Raw genomic sequence first — 18,970 nt, 5'->3', positions numbered from 1 at the left:
CCGCTGCAGTTATCCCTGCAGATTTATCGCGGTTTGTTCTGCGGTTTCCGCTGCGGGTTTCCACCTATACTATTGATGCTGCATATGCAGCAATATGCAGCATCAATAGTAATGTTAAAAATAATAAAAATTGGTTATACTCACCCTCTGATGTTCGGATCTCCTCGGCGCTGCACCCGGCGGTCCGGTTCCAAAGATGCTGAGCGAGAAGGACCTTCGTGACATCACGGTCATGTGACCGCGACGTCACCACAGGTCCTGTTCGCACAGCAACTCTGACCGGCCGGCCGCGTGCAGCGCTGAGAGGTGAGTATAACATGATTTTTTATTTTTATTCTATTTTTTTACCCCAAATATGGTTCCCAGGGCCTGGAGGAGAGTCTCCTCTCCTCCACCACGGGTACCACCCGCACATTATCCGCTTACTTCCCGCAACGTGGGCATAGCCCCGTGCGGGAAGTAAGCGGTTCAATGCATTCCTATGGTTGCAGAATCGCAGCGATTCTGCACAAAGAAGTGACATGCTGCGGGTTTTAAACCGCTGCGTTTCTGCGCGGTTTTTCCCGCAGCATGTGCACAGCGGATTGCGGTTTCCATAGGGTTTACATGTAAATGGAAATGCTATGCAAACTGCTGCGGACCCGCAGCATCAAAATCGCGGCGGTTCCGCGGTAAAAACTGCAAAGTGTGAACATGGCCTAAAGATCTGGCTGGGGACCCTAACCTGAGACCATAGCTGGAGATCAGAGTAGATAAACTCCGCCCCTGGCCACCTCTTTCCAGCATCACCTGCAGGTGATTGACAGGTCTCTCCCTTGTGTATACTTAGTGAAAGACCACCTGGAGCTGTGCAAGGAGAAAGGAAAACAATGGCAATGGATTTTCAAAGTCTATTTCATCTTAAACACTAGACCATTTCAGAGAATAATAAACATGGCTGCAATCATGCAGCCAGGATGAGATTCATGCAGTCCGCAGTTTGGGAACCAAAATTTTACTTTAAAAATAAGTAATGGTCACAGCTAACCTCTCTTTTTCTTCACAATGACCTTTGCCAAGAACAGAACATGCTTGGAAAATACTTGTATACAAATCAATAGTATCAGAGCCAATATATTGATGCTTATGTCAATGTGGCTGCAGTAAGCAACAAGAAGCTTGAGTCTAAAACTAGGTCAAGTGGCCAGTTTGAAAATTGCATGTATTTTTTAATATAGATAATGATATGGAAACCTGAAAAAATAAAACATAAAACATGTTTAGACAATACGTTTAACAATAAAACCTGACTTAAACAATTGGTTATTTTCAGACAACACATTCACTTTAAGGATGGGATAGGATCCCAACTTGCGAGATCCATTGTTGCAAAGCCTTATGTAAATCTATCCAGCTCATATTAGGTACAACAGGTATTTATTATAAAACTGTTGTAAATGCAATGATTTGATACTTTGAGGTGTACTCCCATTTAATAATGTTGGCATATCGCTAAGACCTCTGGAACCACTTACTATTACCTGAACAAAGGGGTTAAAGTCGTTGCGGTGTTGTAATTTCAGCGTGAACTACAAGAAATGATGGCATATCACTAATTTTTGGGAAACCCATTTAGGTCAACAGTCACCACAGGAAGACTTGCTTTATACGGTGACCATAAAAATGTCCACATGAAAAATTGTCCACATGGAAAATTGCCCACATTGAAAATTGCCCACACGGAAAACTGTCCACACGGAAAATTGCCCACATTGAAAATTGCCCACACGGAAAACTGTCCACATGAAAAATTGCACACACGGAAAACTGCCCACACGGAAAATTACCCACATGGAACATTGCCCACATGGAAAATTGTCCTCATAGAAAATTGCCCACAAGGAAAATTGCCCACATGGAAAATTACCCACATGGAAAATTGTCCACATGGAAAATTGCCCACACGGAAAATTGTCCACATGGAAAATTGCCCACACGGAAAATTGCCCACACGGAAATTACCCACATGGAAAATTACCCACATGGAAAATTGCCCACATGGAAAATTGCCCACACGGAAAATTGCCCACATGGAAAATTGCCAACACGGAAAATTGCCAATTGCAGCATCACAAAGTTTCAGATCTATGATATTTGAGGTGAAAGGTGAGTATGTTCGCATGATATGTGAAATATACCCACAGAAAATTGCCCACAGACATGAATGCCAACAGGAAAACAGTAGGGAGTTATAGGTGAGATGTTCTGCATTACAGAGAACAGCATAGATCTATAGATTTTAAATGCTCTGCAAGACAGGGGGATAGTATGCAGGTATACGTGAGATGCTCTGCAGGGCAGGAGAATAATATAGAATTATAGGTGAGATGCTCTGCAGGACAGAGAATAGTATAGCATTATAGGTTAAATGCTCTGCAGGACAGGGGGATAGTATACAGGTATAGGTGAGATGCTCTGCAGAGCAGGAGAATAATTTAGAATTATAGGTGAGATGCTCTGCAGGACAGAGAATAGTATAGAATTATAGGTTAAATGCTCTGCCGGACAAGGGGATAGTGTACAGGTATAGGTGAGATGCTCTGCAGGGCAGGGGAATATAGAATTATAGGTGAGATGCTCTGCGGGACAAAGAATAGTATAGAATTATAGGTTAAATGCTCTGCAGGACAGGGGGATAGTGTACAGGTATAGGTGAGATGCTCTGCAGGGCAGAATAATAATAGAATTATAGGCGAGATGTTCTGCAGGACAGAGAATAGCAGAGAATTATAGGCTAAATGCTCTGCAGGGTAGGGGGATAGTATGCATGTATACTGTACGTTAGAGGTCTGCAGGGCAGAAGGATAATACAGAGTTTAAGGTGAGATACTCTGCAGCACAGAAGAATGTCAGCGAAATTTGCCACACAGAAAACTACCCACAAGTTTATTAAGAACAGTTTATTAAGAACAATAACTTCAGTTTATTGCACACCTGGAAATAATGAGCCGCCGGGTGATTGTCCTTGACTTCCATGGGCTCCATTAAAATACAATACAGCACAACACAGGCAGCAAAGAAAATGCAGAATGGATTTCAACAAAGGTCTCTGGGCCCAGTTTACTTCTCCATGTTCTACAGGTTCGGTTCACTCATCCCTAGTCCCAGAGTACGGGTTCTGTTCTTAGGAGTTATCATTGCACTGTGCTAACAATAATTCTACTCTCATTGTGGTGTGTCTGGGCCTAGAGACCCTTATTCCACTCTGTGTGGTGTGTCTGGGCCTAGAGACACTTATTCCACTCTCAGTGTGGTGTGTCTGGGCCTAGAGACCCTTATTCCACTCTCAGTGTGGTGTGTCTGGGCCTAGAGACACTTATTCCACTCTCAGTGTGGTGTGTCTGGGCCTAGAGACCCTTAATCGAATCCACTCTGCATTTTCTTCCATCCTATGCCTGCCTGCACCTGCAGTATATGTGTATGATACATAACTACATAGGATCTGTTCACTCTTACTCTTGGTAGTCATAAGTGGACAGGGCAGGCGCCAGATTCACTGCCACTGAAATCAATGGGAGAGCGGAGCTGCTATGGCACTTCCGCTCCTCTGACAGATTCTGACAGAATCTCACTTTTCTGCGGTGCCTTCTGGGTTTCAAGGACCAACTATCTCTGCCAGCAGCACCCTGCTTTTGGTGGGCACCCACTTAGATTATAATGTACTAGATGGAGGCCTGATGCTATCGCATCGGGAGGGTGGTGACATCCCGATGGGGGCAGGCTTTGCAGCATTGAGATTCTCTCGTCCACAAGCCCCATATAATGCTGCACAAAGGTTGATTATGGCCCCATAAGATGCTGCATAGAAAATGTGCCCCATATAATGCTGCATAATGGTTGATTATGGGGACGTTAATGAAGGCACAGGAGGCGGCGCCCGGAGCACGGAGGGGCCGAGTGATGGCTGGGAGGGGTTTGTGTCCGGGGGTAAAAAAACAAGCCCCCCGCACAGACTACAGGTATGGAGGGCAAATTAAAAAAACGAATATTGCAGCGTTGGAAGGGACCCCAACTAAAAGAGCCACCTTGACAGAATGCAGTATTAGTGCTGCACAAGCTGGCTCGTTTAGTTAAAAACGCCTGGAGGGGGTGACAGGTTCACTTTAAAGTCTTTTTAAATGTCAAAGTGACCATAAGACCTGATCATGTAAGAATAGCTAAAACAAGTTGGATCGCCCCCAGGCGCAGGGCAGTGGGGTACTCGGTATCGGGTCCCTCTGTCTTGGTTCTGGGGATGTCACGGTGGCCTGACCCGGTCCGTGGCCCTGCTAAGGGGCGCCCAATTAAAGGTTATAGTTTGTCAAGTGTTCGTGACGCCACCTGTGGTGTTCGGTCAGGATGACCGACGCTGCTAAGGGTCCGCTGGGGTGATGGAATGGCAGCTAGATGGTATACCTTCCCATAGGTGAAGAATGTCCCCAGGGCTTCCCAGATATGTAGTGGTGATGGTGGACGTTGTAGTAAATAATGAGGACACAAGGTTGCAGTCTCTTTACCTTTTTACTGTAGACTTCAGCGTCCACAATCCAGAGCACTGCTAACAGGGCTGGCTGAGACCGGCCGGTCCGAAGGCACATCCAGAGTTCCCTTTGCAGGTGGAAATCAGTGCCTACCTACTAGCGCCTGTGTGTTGTAGTACCTCCCTGCTGAGCACCACGGGATAGTCCTCACAACTGTCGTGTATGTTTCTATTTCTCTCTCCCCGTCCCCCAGATGGTATGGATAGGACGACCCGTATGACGGGGTAGGCCTGGAGCTATTTTATAGGGACCCTAGAGACGCCCCTTTCCCACAATTTGCCTCCATTGTCTTCATTAGGTTAAAGGTTGGGCAGCCAACTTGGAATTAACTGTCCTGCCATTGTTTGAAGTAATGCGTAGAGCCTATTACTCCCTCGGTGTTCCGGCCACCGGCTGCGCGCCTCAGAAGGACGTTGCCGATCTTAAGGCAGAACTCCTCCCGGTATTATCTCCTTGTGCTTTGATCTCGTTTCTCATTTCTCCACAATATACTTCGCTTCTTGTCCTTTCTTAGGATGCTGCCGCAATGAGGTGCAGGCGCAGCTCTTTAACGTTCTATCTCTTGCTATGTCTCTGTCAGGATCCCACCCCTGACAGGGACCTCTGTCTGCAGCTCAGATGTTCCTCCGTCTCCCCCTGTCTGCCTGACAGGTCTTCCCTGGGTCAAACCCAGTAGCATTCTGACTAACTTCCTATCCAACCCCCAGTTTTACCCGAGTGTGAGGAGTTGCCTAATAGATAGAACCTTTTGCTCCCCCTGGTGGCCGGAGTGTGAAGTGTAGTGTGTGACTGTGATACCTGGTCAGGTGAACTCCTTTAGTACCATCAGACGTACCATCACTCCCCCTGGTGGAAGAGCGACAGTACTGCAACGACCAGGACTCTGGGGCGCTGCACATTTATTTCAAGGAAGTAATCAACCTGGCAGAAAACAGGTAGACACGGAAAGTACATTTTTCACTTACTCTAAAAAATATAGCTTTTACGGTAGTGTATCCAGAGACACAACTGTATAAGAAATTCTGAACGAACAAGTAGAATAAACGATAAAGTATTAAAAAGATGTACAGAGATGTTAAGGAACTGGAGAAAGAAAGGGAAAAGAATCAATGAATAGGAATCTGTTATGGCTAAAATATTCTGTAGGATTCCCAGGCTGAATTAGTCAGGTAGTCTTCTAGAAGATATTTCCACAATTCTTTCTGTTAAAGTGCACTTACTATACAAAGTACTTCCAACACATCAAAGAAAATCTAGCTTCAACCAATATGTCAGAGCCATCGCCAGTCATATATACATCCTGTTATCATCATATATTACGTAAGAGGATGATGAACAACGCACAGAGGAGTAGGCACCTGCCCCAATGTAGTGTAGTACATAACGATTACGTAATGTGCTCCAGCCATTAGGAAGATGCTGCAGAGAAACACCTCTCGCATGATGATGGTGGTGACACACTTCAGCTGGAAATGTTAGTTCTACACTGTATGCATAATTAATGTGCAATTTGTATTTTTGATTCTTAATTTTATTATTGAACAACTACATTGCTGTCGGTCAATAAAAAAGGTTAATAAACCTAAAACCTGAATATTTAAGAATATATAACTGATATTTTGTCTTTCTTAAGAGAATTTCTCTTTCTCGAGTGAGCTGGGGGAAAGATGAATTCTGTTTTGTCCATAATAAGTTTTAGGAGGACAGAGAAGTGTCGCTTGGCTTTGGCAGTTAGTAGGTCATTCGTGATTTTAGTCAGGGCAGTTTCAGTGGAGTGAGGTGGTCGGAAGTCAGATTGTTAGAGGTCGAAGAGGGAGCAGGAGGAGAGGTGGGAGGACAGTTCAAAATGGACATCTTGTTCCAGTAGTTTTGAGTCATAGGGTAGGAGTGATATGGGGCGATAGCTGGATACAGAGGATGGGTCAAGAGAGGGCTTATTGAGGATGGGTGTGATTGAGGCATGTTTCAAGCATGAGGGGAAAACACCAGTTGTTAGTGATAGGTTGAAGAGATGTATTAGGGTTGGGATGAAGACTGTGGTGAGGTTTGGGAAGAGGTGGGATGGGATCAGGTCAAGTGCACAGGTGGTGAGAAGTGATCTTGTGAGTAGAGTGGAAAGTTGATCTTCTGCAATGGTGGAGAATTTGGTTTTGGAGGACGAGGGTTGAGTAGTTAGGGGGAAGGGGTTGTAGGCCAAAGCTTTCAATCTTCTGTTTGAAGAAAGAGGCAAAGTCTTGACACTCTACCCAGCTCCAGACAACTAGATGCAACCGCAAATGCCGAATCATCTTGGGACAGACATCCTTGATAAAGGCCAGAGAGCCAAAACGTTGGAAGTTTTGTTTTGTCCATTTCATATGTCAGCTATGAATAAAGATTCCTTAAATCAAATGAAAATTCTACAGAAGTATCATTTTGAGTGCCAAAGGTGTCAACTATAGCTGCCTGTTCAGATGTTAGCAACATTTAGGTGGCAAAAACAAAAATTTTCATTACTGTAGTATCACTTTGTAACAATTATTGAAAAATACCTGAAGGGTCAATAAGCTACCTTACAGAAGTTTTGAATATGTCAAGGGGCGCTGTTAATAAAATGATATAACTTTTGGGGGTTTTCCAATTTATAGGCCCCCCAAAGGATATGACTATCCGGATTAAAGGGATAATCATTTGAAAATTGCTCATTTTTGAATTTTTAGTTAAATGTCTTTCATAAATAAATGCAAAACAGATCGACCTAACTTTACCATTAACATATTGCACAGTGTGTCGTGAGAAAACAGTCTCAAAATCACCGGTATATGTAGAAGCGTTCCACAGTTATTTTGCCACGTATATACATGTCAAATTTGAAAAATTTGTCCAGGCTACTAAGGGGTTAATGAATCAGCACCATAGTACAGTTTTTGTTTATCCACGTGCTACCTGAGCGTCAATCCACTCTTCCACCTAATTTCTGCTGTCAAATATATGAAATACCTCATAATTTCTACTTGCATATCAATGCAACAGTATCAGGCTTTAAATATAATAGTTTTGATGCAGTTATTAGGTATCTATAGGAGAGATGCATTAAGAGATCTAGCTTTCATTCCATCTACCTATCTATCTTCCATTCATTTTATTATCTATCTTCGTATCTATCTAATCTATGGTAACCTATCTATCTATTGTGAGACAGTGATGGGAATCTTATGCGAGGGCTGTGATGTGTCCCCCAGAAAGTGCTTAGCAGCATACTAAACCGCTGGAGTGTGTTGTGATCACAGCCGTGGCTGTGGTTATCATGTAAAATATTAGTAAGTGTGGATTGAGTCACGTTATTTGACCAAGCAGTTGAATATATAGATGAACAGCGCTCCATCCAGGTGTAGTAATATAAAAAAGGATTTATTCAGCCATAAAGAAGCAACGTTTCGACCATCAATAGGTCCCCTGACGAAGCCACCGCCGCGTGGCGACACGCGTTGGGCATCCGCTTCCTTTGGGCCTGACTTTGCTAGAATCAGGTTATTATACCTAACATTCCTGGGGTATGGTATAGGCTGGTGTAATAGGTGCATGGGTCTGGTCTAAACATACGGACATGTGTTAATAATGTGACTCTTTTCATTATATATTTGCATATTTGGGCGTTGGGGGAATACTTTATGTCTTGTTCTGTGCACCGTTTGCAGTCAACAAATGTGGGTGCATAGATTATATTTTTTCCTCTTGTGCATCTTAGCACTATAATCTTATGACTCGATACGGTTGTCCCAAATCTATACTGCCCTACTGTATTGTTAGGGACCTGGTCATTGTATTTAAGGTTACGAGGTCATCTGTCTACAGAGTCTGTTGGACATATTCAGTGTACATCTGTTCTTTTTACTAGTACCTATATCTACATGTACTTATGGTCATATTTGCAAGGGTCATATGTATATTGGATTTTGTTATTTTTTGCACATCATGAATATGCTGTCCATATAGAAGCCTAAAATATTTAATTACCTTCCCCATGAGTCTAGCACAGGTGCTTGCCTTATTATGGGCTCTGTGTATTTAATGTTTTAAATGTTTTTAAATGTTAATGTCCTGTGTTACATTGTAATAAAGCTGTATTTTTTTGGTCAAATCTTTGCGTTGTGGTGATCCCCATTTGTATGGCCTATTCTGTGTCTTGTTTTTTAGGGCTTTTATTTTTGGAGAGATCTGTAGGATGGTTGTTAAGGGCTGACCTGAGTTGTAGTAGTGAACCACTAGGGGCAGCACTGGTAGGTAGCGTCGTCAGGATATAGCCAGAGGTCGGTACACGGAGCAGCAGTGTAGTTGGAAGGATAACCAGAAAAAGAGGTCACTAAGGGATATTCGCACACCACCAATAATGCGTATCAATAGGAATAACTTTATTGGAAGCACAATTTTAAAAACAGTTAAAAACAATACAAACGACACCTGCCCCCCCCCAGACCTGTACAACACTGTGTATACTGCATACATGGCACAAAGAAACTGTAACAGATACTACACAAAATGTTATTTATGTACAGCTGTTGGGACACACTGCAAAGGATGAAAGTGCAATACTTGACATGGGCGCAACCACATGTAGAGGACATCAAGACTCAATATAGATAATAATAATAATTTTTATTTATATAGCGCCAACATATTCCGCAGCGCTTTACAACTTATAGAGGGGACTTGTACAGACAATAGACATTACAGCATAACAGAAATCACAGTTCAAAACAGATACCAGGAGGAATGAGGGCCTAATTACTGCAGGTCCTATATAAGGAGGGTACTAATGGAGGTAAGCACTTCCCCTGACGAAGCGGTCTTTGCTACCGCGATACGCGTTGGGCTCATCTGCCTCACGGGCCTGTCACACCCTTGGTTGCTGCGTCACCCTCCCTACTTCAGGTGATTATAGGGTGACTGGGTTGCACACTGCTCTATCTGGGGAATTTTTCCTCATGGGATTCTTTTGGTTTTTACCTTTATTAGGAGGTGACATGGGCTTCATCTTTTTCATCATACCCTGACTTCCAATGGTGCGCCTATTTTTGGGTTTATATCTGTGCATCAGATAGGGGTATGGGGGACCATTCACTTATCTATATTGAGTCTTGATGTCCTCTACATGTGGTTGCGCCCATGTCAAGTATTGCACTTTCATCCTTTGCAGTGTGTCCCAACAGCTATACATAAATAACATTTTGTGTAGTATCTGTTACAGTTTCTTTGTGCCATGTATGCAGTATACACAGTGTTGTACAGGTCTGGGGGGGGGCAGGTGTCGTTTGTATTGTTTTTAACTGTTTTTAAAATTGTGCTTCCAATAAAGTTATTCCTTTTGATACGCATTATTGGTGGTGTGCGAATATCCCTTAGTGGCCTCTTTTTCTGGTTGTTCTGATATTGTTCCAGCCACTTGTGTTCGCACCCCCATTGTTCTTGCATCAGTATCTAATAATAGAGTGTGCCAGCTTTTTCTGTGATTTTTAGTTGGAAGGATAAGCAGGAATCATAGTCAGGATATAGCCAGAGGTCGGTACACGGAGCAGCAGTATAGTTGGGAGGATAAGCAGGAATCATAGTCAGGATATAGCCAGAGGTCGGTACACGGAGCAGCAGTATAGTTGGGAGGATAAACAGGAATCATAGTCAGGATATAGCCAGAGGTCGGTACACGGAGCAGCAGTATAGTTGGGAGGATAAACAGGAATCATAGTCAGGATATAGCCAGAGGTCGGTACACGGAGCAGCAGTATAGTTGGGAGGATAAGTAGGTAACGTAGTCAGGATATAGCCAAGGGTCATTACACGGAGCAGCAGTAGGATCTTGAGAATAAGCAGCAGGTGGGAAGTAGCTAGGCTAAAGGCTGGAAGCTCAATAATCTCACAATGAAGGAAGTACAGTGCCAGGTTTAAGTAAGGTGCTCGATCACGAGATCACAGGGTGAGCCAATCAGGAACTTAGGGTGCAGACATCAAGAACAACACAGGTACTAGTATCTGATTTATCAAGGAACTGTCCAGAAAGCTGAAAAGTTCAGTGGGAAGAGCTGTTGCCTGGTGCACAAGAGTTGCTGAGTTCAAATCTTGACAATGGAGGTGGGACGGATCTTTCCCTCCAGTCTGGGTCTTACAAGTGGCCCATGGCAATGGTTTTCATTTAAACCTGCAGTAAAGGTTTGGGTGTGTCAGTGTTTGTGTTTGGTTTCACATGCAGCAGAGCTGAAGGTGCGGTGGACGTGTGCATGGATGTGTGAAGCTAATACAGACCAGAGCCAGCAATGTGGGCAACCATGATAGCACCTGTGAACCTTACAGCGATGCAAGTGACAGCGGACTGAACTTTATTTACCTGTTCACGACTGTGATCCAGAGTTGAGCAATCTAATTTGTGCAGTATTTGGAAAGACGTTTACTTCACTGTCTCACTAAATTCACTGGCGGAAACACCACCGCCTTACACTATCTAATGTTTCAGTACAGTTTCTTGGAGATCACATCTTTCCCTTCGGCAATCTTCTGTGTGAGCTAGCTATGAATATAGTATGTGTATACGATACAAATTAAAACAACAAAATATTATAATGTTATTTTATGTTATATACTGTAGTAGCAATAGCCTCTAGCAATAAATTTGTAAAGATCTGTGAATGCAGGTATTCTTCTGTCTGTTCTCAAAGTCCATATCACAGCTCTGCCTGACAATAAAAAGTACCCAAAAAATCCCTTCTTCAAAAGTCCTTCAGGCAAATTTCCAACATAAAAGAGCCAAGCATTAAAATGAAACATTTTTTGCAAATGATCAATATATCTGACAATCTAAAATGTTGTGCCTCCTATAAAACAATCCAGTCCTGTCAACTGTTATTTTAACATTTTTGTTAAAAACCATTGTGTGACTTTATACAGATCTCTTTTTTTTTTTAAATGTCACACCAGCTGTGGGTTCTCGATGGCAAAATAATAAATGCTGCGTGCAATACCATGGCTGCCACATACTGTATTTTGCAGAATTATACAATATTTACTTGTATTTTTTAACCCTATTTACATTTCAGGAGCCTGTCTGCACAGAATGTTCGGAGCAACAGACTCCACCAATCACACAAGTCATGCCTTAATAATTTATAGTATATGAATGGTGATACATAGAGGCTGTAGAAAAAGTGCAACAATGTTAATAAAACTTATTGCTAAATTATTAGAGATATATGATACAGTAGCAGGTCCAACACACCTATTTATTACACCTATCAAACTATGCAATGAAAAAGAATGGAGTGTGACCTCAATATAGTGTACAGTGCCTTAAAAAGTATTCATACTCCTTAACTTTTCCACATTTTTTTTACGTTACATGTGGACGGCCATGTCTTGGTAGACTTCTAGTTGTGCCATACTACTTCCATTTTTGGATGATGGATTGAACAGTGCTCTGTGAGATGTTCAGAGCTTAGGCTATTTTTTTTTTATAACCTAACCCTGCTTTATTCTTCACAACTTTATCCCTGACCTGTCTGGTGTGTTCCTTGGTTTTCGTGATTTTGTTTGATCCCTAATGTTCTTGGACAATCCTCTGAGGCCTTCACTGATTAGTTTTAGTTATACTAAGAATAAATTACTAACAGGTGAACTCAATTTACTAGTTATATGACTTCGGAGGAAATTGGTCACTCAGGATTATATTTAGGGGTATCAGATTAGAGGGGGCTGGATACAAATGCACATCACAATTTTCAGATTTCCATTTTTAAAATGTTTAGAAGACCATGTATCATTTTCTTTCCAAATAAAATACATTAAAGTTTATGGGTGGAAAGTGAAAACACATGTAAAAGTTCATGGGGTGTGAATACATTTTTGAGGCACGGTATATGACTTGTCTTCTCTAAAAGGAGAAATATATTTTCCAACTACAGCCTTCCCCCTGTCCTTCCCTGGTTGTCCTCCTCTCACCTTGGTGGAGTGCCTATTGGTAAATGCCATCTTATTGAGGACACTTGTACTGCACTCAATTACAATACAGGCTCTATCACAAACTATCAGCACGAATGGTGCAGAAAAAAAAGAGAATCTCTTTTAAATATGTTCCATTTTGCTTTCTCCTAAAATAACACTGAACCCCCCTAGTAAACAAAAGAGATACTTCTAGCTGCCGCTATAGAGCCATAGCTAGTACGGCTATTGATTTCTGTCTGAACTCTCCATGACTTTTTGTTTTTGAATGACATGAGGGAAAAAGAGATATTTTTATTTCCTGCTTTCAATGTAAGTAAAAAGAGACCTAACTTAAAAGAACAGGTTGAAACATCTGATAGCGCCCAAATGTAAAAGGAACAAGAGTCCACAAATCAATAGCTGCATTAAGTACGTCCATGTAGAGGACACATGGGGCTTCATAACACAGACATTGCTGCTGGCATTTAGTGTCTGCTCATCACAAGTGGGTCAGGAATACCATGCAGCTATTTATTAAATGTGACTAAAACCGGTGTCTGCAATCAGCTCTGTACACGTTACTGAAACCATTCCCAGCTAAGCAGTCCATACAAGCCTCGTGAACTGGAAACTGATAGGAAACTTTAGGATCAATAGACCTTAAACTGCTTTAGGCTATGTGCACAGAGTTTTTTGAGGAATTTTTAGAGCAGAAATTGGGGACAGACACACCATTTGTGCAACCTGTGCAGCCGCACAGGGCCCACAAGATAAAGATCCCCAATTCGACCTACAAAGCAGCAAGCAGCTTCTGTTGAAGACAAATAGAGAAGCACATGTACTCTTGTAGATGGGCACTCTTCAGCCACTGTCCAAATCTGAGTGGGAACTTCCCAAATCCTTCTCCAAATATCAAAAATCCTGTGCACATACCCATCGAGCCACTTTATTCATACAATGCGGTAGGTATGAGAATTCCAACCACATTTCCCATGAAGGGACCCGTTCTCGAGAGAGATATAGGATCCATTCGTGAGACCTGCATCAACTGTAAATTTATGGATTACCCTGTGCCATTAATGTATGAAAGGGAACCTGTCAGAAAGATTAACCCTCCCAAACCATTTATATGACTGTGGAACCCTTTAAAAATTAGCCAGTGAATCCTATTATGACCCTAAAGCACTGCTTCGGAAGCAAGAGATTGCATTTTGGAATTGGGTCTGGAAGTACATTGGGGTGTGATGATGCCCGTCTAGTTCTCAGCCTCACGCTGTATTTCCTACTAATCAGCACACTACTCTGGCTGACAGAGCAAACGAGCTCTCAATCAAACAGGGGTTGGCTTTGCTAGGTAGGAAACACAGTGTGTGGCTGAGAAGTTGTAAGTGCATCATCACACCCCAATGAGATTTCTCAGTGGGGAAGCAGTGCTTAAGGGCGGTAGAGGGACCCCCTAATCTTTTCAAGGGCTACACAATCACATTAATTGTTTGGGGTGGTTAAAAGGTTCTCACAGATTCCCTTTCAATTGATAACTTTCTGGCTGACTTCATTCACCATTGGAGAGAACTTATACAATTCCCGTAATAGGAATTGTATGAATTACCTTAATATGCTGTAAGCATACCATAGTTTCAGCTGTAACCTGAGAGAATTTTACCACTTAACTCTTTAACAACCTGTCATATATATTTTTTTACCAAAGGTCACCGAGGGCTCTATGGAGCAGGCTCAGGAGCTAAGCTCGCTTCATACACAACAGATGCCGACTGTGTTACATAGCCGGCATCTGTCTCTAACAGCGGTGGCCAGAGCAGATCTGATCGCTGCTGTTAACAATTTATGATGCTGTTAATGACTGACAGAGGCATTTAAATGGCACACTGGCTTCCATCGGCCTCCCCATGATGCGATTGTGGGTGTCCACCGTCGCTGCTATCTTAGTCCTCCTGTAAAGCTACAAGCTAAGCTTCACAAGAGAACCACAATTTCATATTAGTATAGTATTGGAATATGTCCAACGAAACAAAAGAGAAAAGCGAGCTGCACAGCTGTAGAATCTCAAAAGACGCTACACCAAGACTTTCAGTAAATGGTTAATCCAATACATGACCAGAGGTGCTTGCGTGGAAGACAAAGTCAATAGTAGTAAATCATGAAATAGAATACCGCAGCACTCACCGGTCCTGGGGTCAAAAGTTCCTTTATTCAGATGCAAGTATACATACAAATCTTCACGGCACGGGGGAGCAGGGCAGTGAAAGGAGTGCACAGGAGACGACGGCTGTTTCGCGCTTGACACAGCGCTTCTACGGGTCCATTAGACTCGTAGAAGCGCTGTGTCAAGTGCGAAACGGCCGTCGTCTCCTCCTGCGCACTCCTTTCACTGCCCTGCTCCCCCGTGCCGTGAAGATTTGTATGTATACTTGCATCTGAATAAAGGAACTTTTGACCCCAGGACCGGTGAGTTCTGCGGTATTCTATTTCATGATTTAATAGTATTGGAATATATAGTATAAGCAATAGAACGATCAGAAGTTAAAGTCCCTTAAGGGGAGTAAAAAATAAATAACACAACATAAATATAAATTATTAAATATATATACAAAAATTTAAATTACACCACTTTTCCGCATTCATAAAACAAAATAATAAAAAAAACATATTTGGTATCCGAAATTTTTTTTTCATTTATAAATATAAAAGTATTTATACCATACATTAAATATTGAAAAGAAAAATTGAAAACCCAGACTTATTTTTTTGGTCATCACAATTCCCTACAAAAATACAATAAAAAGAGATCAAAATGGCACTTGTATCCCAAAGTGGTATCAATACAAATGGCAGCTCATTGTGTAAAAAACAAGCCCTCATACAGCGCCATAGACTTAAAAATAAAAAAAGTTAACACTGTGACTAGCTGGCGGCTGTTAACTGTCGCCATGCAGGAGGATAGATTGCGGGCAATAGATTTTAACTTATCGTGCGTCTGAGTTACCCCTCTGCTCGCCGGGGCCCATATGCCAGTAGGGACAGTAATGTCCTGATGGTGGACCTGGTTGTGTATGACATTCGTAGCAGCTAATGTCTACGCATGCTGTCAGGAGTTTTAATTATTGCAGGGTCAAGTGGGTCATCACGTTACCGCATGTATGCGATTTGCATACTTCTGGCCACATTCTGACTAGACATGCTCATCCTCTCTAGGTACATTTATACTGAGAGGATGATCAAGTCTAGTTGGCATGTGAAGGTAAGTCTGCAAAGCGCAAACATGAGGTCACATGACCACCGATTGCACCAATAATACCAGAGAATTGTCACAGTGTGTGCATACGTTTTCAGGATCAGAGGTCTGAAGTCACATAGAGTGACTGTAGACTTTCATCCCAAGCCTGGACAACCCCTTTAAAGAGGGATACAAGTTATAGAATGACAAGATATACAGTACAGTCCATCAGGATTGCAGTATTTTTAGCAGCAAAATTAGCACTTGAGACTGTGATTTTCTTACCTTTAGAAACAGCAGAACCGCTGATGTAAAGCCTAAGTTTAAAGAAATAACAGATCTTGCCAAGTATCTAATGGCTAGTGGGACGCATTTCTTCCTGTGCCTACTCCTGCTAAGTAAATCTTCACAAGTTACCAAAAGCAGGACAAGGCTTGTGACAAGTATTTTGAGTTAAAAAAAAGTGGTTGTCACTTCTTGAGCTCAATAAACCCTTGATCTGAATAAGTAAGAGATCTGACTGGAAATGCTCATTATAGATGTGCCCGCATCCTAAGCGCCCGGCTAAGTAACTGACATGGAATTATGGAGCTATACCGGAAGCAGAGAATAGTTGTCTACACTTGATGTAGACATCCTTAGATCACATTATAGAGGGAATGAGCATAATGTTCTTTATTGTTGAACTTGGTTAAGTGTAATGGAATTTGCTCAGAATATATTACCAGTGCATACAATTACAATCACAATAAACACATGTAGACTGACGGTCACTGCCGAGCGAGTCAACCTCTGTCAACCCCTGTAAATATTTCACAGCTTCAATATAGTATAGAGCAATTTAAATGCTAGATGATAATTCAGAGCCGGTATATCTGATAGGAAAGAAAGTAAATGATTTCCTTTCTTCCTCGGCTCGCACAATAAATAGAGACTCTCCAGGCATATTTCAAGGGAAATTTATGTACCAAACTCATCAAACCATGGCATGACTCCAAAGAGTACAAAAGTGTCAAGGTGCTTATATGTATAGCATTCTAATATAATTTGGGGGAACCAGCAGCCAGAAGGATTTCTTCATTTAAAATAAAGCTTAACCTTTCATTAACATTGTCTCTATATTTAGCCAATGTCGAATTTATCATCTTTGTAATATATCTTTCGCGGCTCTTTTGCTTGTTTTTCTTTTTTTTTTCTTACATCAGAATATCTGGAAGATATCAACAAGCAGCTTGGCTCATTAAAATGGCTTTCTTGGAAAGACAACTACTTTTTCAAATAAAGCTGACCAGATGATCTGCTGATTACCGAGAGCCTGGCTTTAGAAGCTGCAGCTTGCCATACACTTCCCCTGCAGTAGCCAAAATTAGCATTACATGCCATTTAACTGAATGGCCGATGATGTAATACATGGGTGGTCTAGCTCCAATGTGTGAGATGCTCGTTATTATTGGCTCTCAGATCTTGCTTATGGGTGTTTAGAAAGGGTTTGTTATCAAGAGTCAACCTCTTTATGGCATTAAATTCTAATGTTTTATGTACTTCTAAGTAATCCTGTTTTCATGCCCACATGTAAATTTTTCTAAGCGCTGATTGAAGAAACGTCAAGAAGAAAAATAGACACTGAAAAATGTAACAATAATATGTTACATAAATTGAAAAAGGTATTTCTGTTTTACTCCTAACCTGTTGACATTGGTTTTTCGTTACCATTACTTGCTGCTCACACTGGTGGAACCAATGTCTGCTTATATATTTATACATTTCTTCTCTCTGGCATCCGGCCAATGTGCCTCAATATACGCAAATATTCTTGTATTTCTTTATATTCTTTTTCTTGTATCAAATTTGTAGTTTGCAAACTTTCATCATTAAAAACTTTCATCATTAAAAATGAAACAAATGAAATAAAAATGAATAATAAAACTAGAATTTACATTTGGTACTTATACGGCTAAAGATAATTAAATTAAAGATGTTTCAAGGGTTTTTTCAAGGCTGAAAAATTTCCTAGAGCAAAGGGTCCATTGCAAAATAAAGATATAAGTTCTTTGCTACTTTAATTCCCCACTTTTTCAGTGCCACCACTTTGAAGATCTCCAAGTGGACCAAGTTGGATACAACTCCAGGTCCAGGTAAATGGGGTCTTCAGTTATCCACTGTATCAATACCACAAATATTCATAAAATCAACAGAATGCTTCAATTTGAAGATTATAAATTCATAGTTCTAATGATATTTCATAAATCCTATAATACACTACAGATAGGTCAAAATTAATCCTTCACAGAGCAACTTTTGCTCCGAATGTCACAACCCATAGCCAGATATTTTACATTATTTGTGGGATTGTTTTTTTATCCAAGTATTATGGAAAACAGTTACCCAATTATCTTTAATAACTTTAGTTTCAATAATTTTTATTTTCAATAACATAGCAATTGAACAACAGTTTCCCTTACAAGGGAGTTCAATAAGCTTAAAGCTGAACAAGGTGGCAAAACCATACATATATTAACTCAAATTCAAAAATACAAATATGACAAGACAAGAACATGGGGAGACATAAGAGGGAAAGTGGGGAGGGAAATGAGATACTGCACTTTATTTCATGGTAAGCTATAGTATATTTACCAGACAAGGTTGTACTATGTTCCGTTTTATGAGATCCGCCTCCCACCTCCCCGCACCCCACCCCACGCCGGCTCAACCCCAGTGTTACAGAATCTCTCACGGGACAATAGAGTCTCAAATAGATAAAGTCAAGGTTTGTTCAAGATTTAAGTTCGTGTTAAGATCCATCCACGGTTTCCAAATTTGGTAGAAGGCCTCCCATAGATCTTCCCTAGTCGCATGTATACGTTCATATAAAAGGATTGAATTCATTTTATCTCTAACTGCCTGGACAGAGAGAAACGGCGACCTCCAGCTGGTAGCTATATGTAGCTTAGCGGCCATAAGCAGCTGGGCTATCAGTCTGTGAAATTTATTAGTAAACCCCGGGTATTTGGCTCCCAAGAGGAAAGTGGCCGGGTCAGGTTGTATTGTCCCGCCGTACATTTTTCCAATTATTAATCCTATTTCTTGCCACATAGCCGAGGCTATCGGGCATTCCCACCAAATATGCTTCATATCTCCCACTGCGCCACATCCTCTAAAGCATTTATCTGAAATGTTGGGGTATATAGCGTGAAGTCTACTTGGAACTTGGTATGTTCTGTGTAGGACCTTA

At 41.5% G+C, this 18,970-nt stretch overlaps 1 protein-coding gene across 15 annotated transcripts in view; it reads right to left on the bottom strand.

The window, feature by feature from the left end:
* The window catches only part of MEGF11 (multiple EGF like domains 11), a 598,735-nt gene that overhangs the window by 365,418 nt on the left and 214,347 nt on the right, over positions 1 to 18,970 (bottom strand). The gene's annotated exons all lie outside the window — the stretch shown is intronic.

This window comes from Ranitomeya variabilis, chromosome 5 (genome assembly GCF_051348905.1).
Source record: "Ranitomeya variabilis isolate aRanVar5 chromosome 5, aRanVar5.hap1, whole genome shotgun sequence".
Taxonomy (NCBI): Eukaryota; Metazoa; Chordata; class Amphibia; order Anura; family Dendrobatidae; genus Ranitomeya; species Ranitomeya variabilis.
The sequence above is the reverse complement of the archived record's forward strand: the minus strand, read 5'-3'. Positions and strand labels throughout refer to the sequence as shown.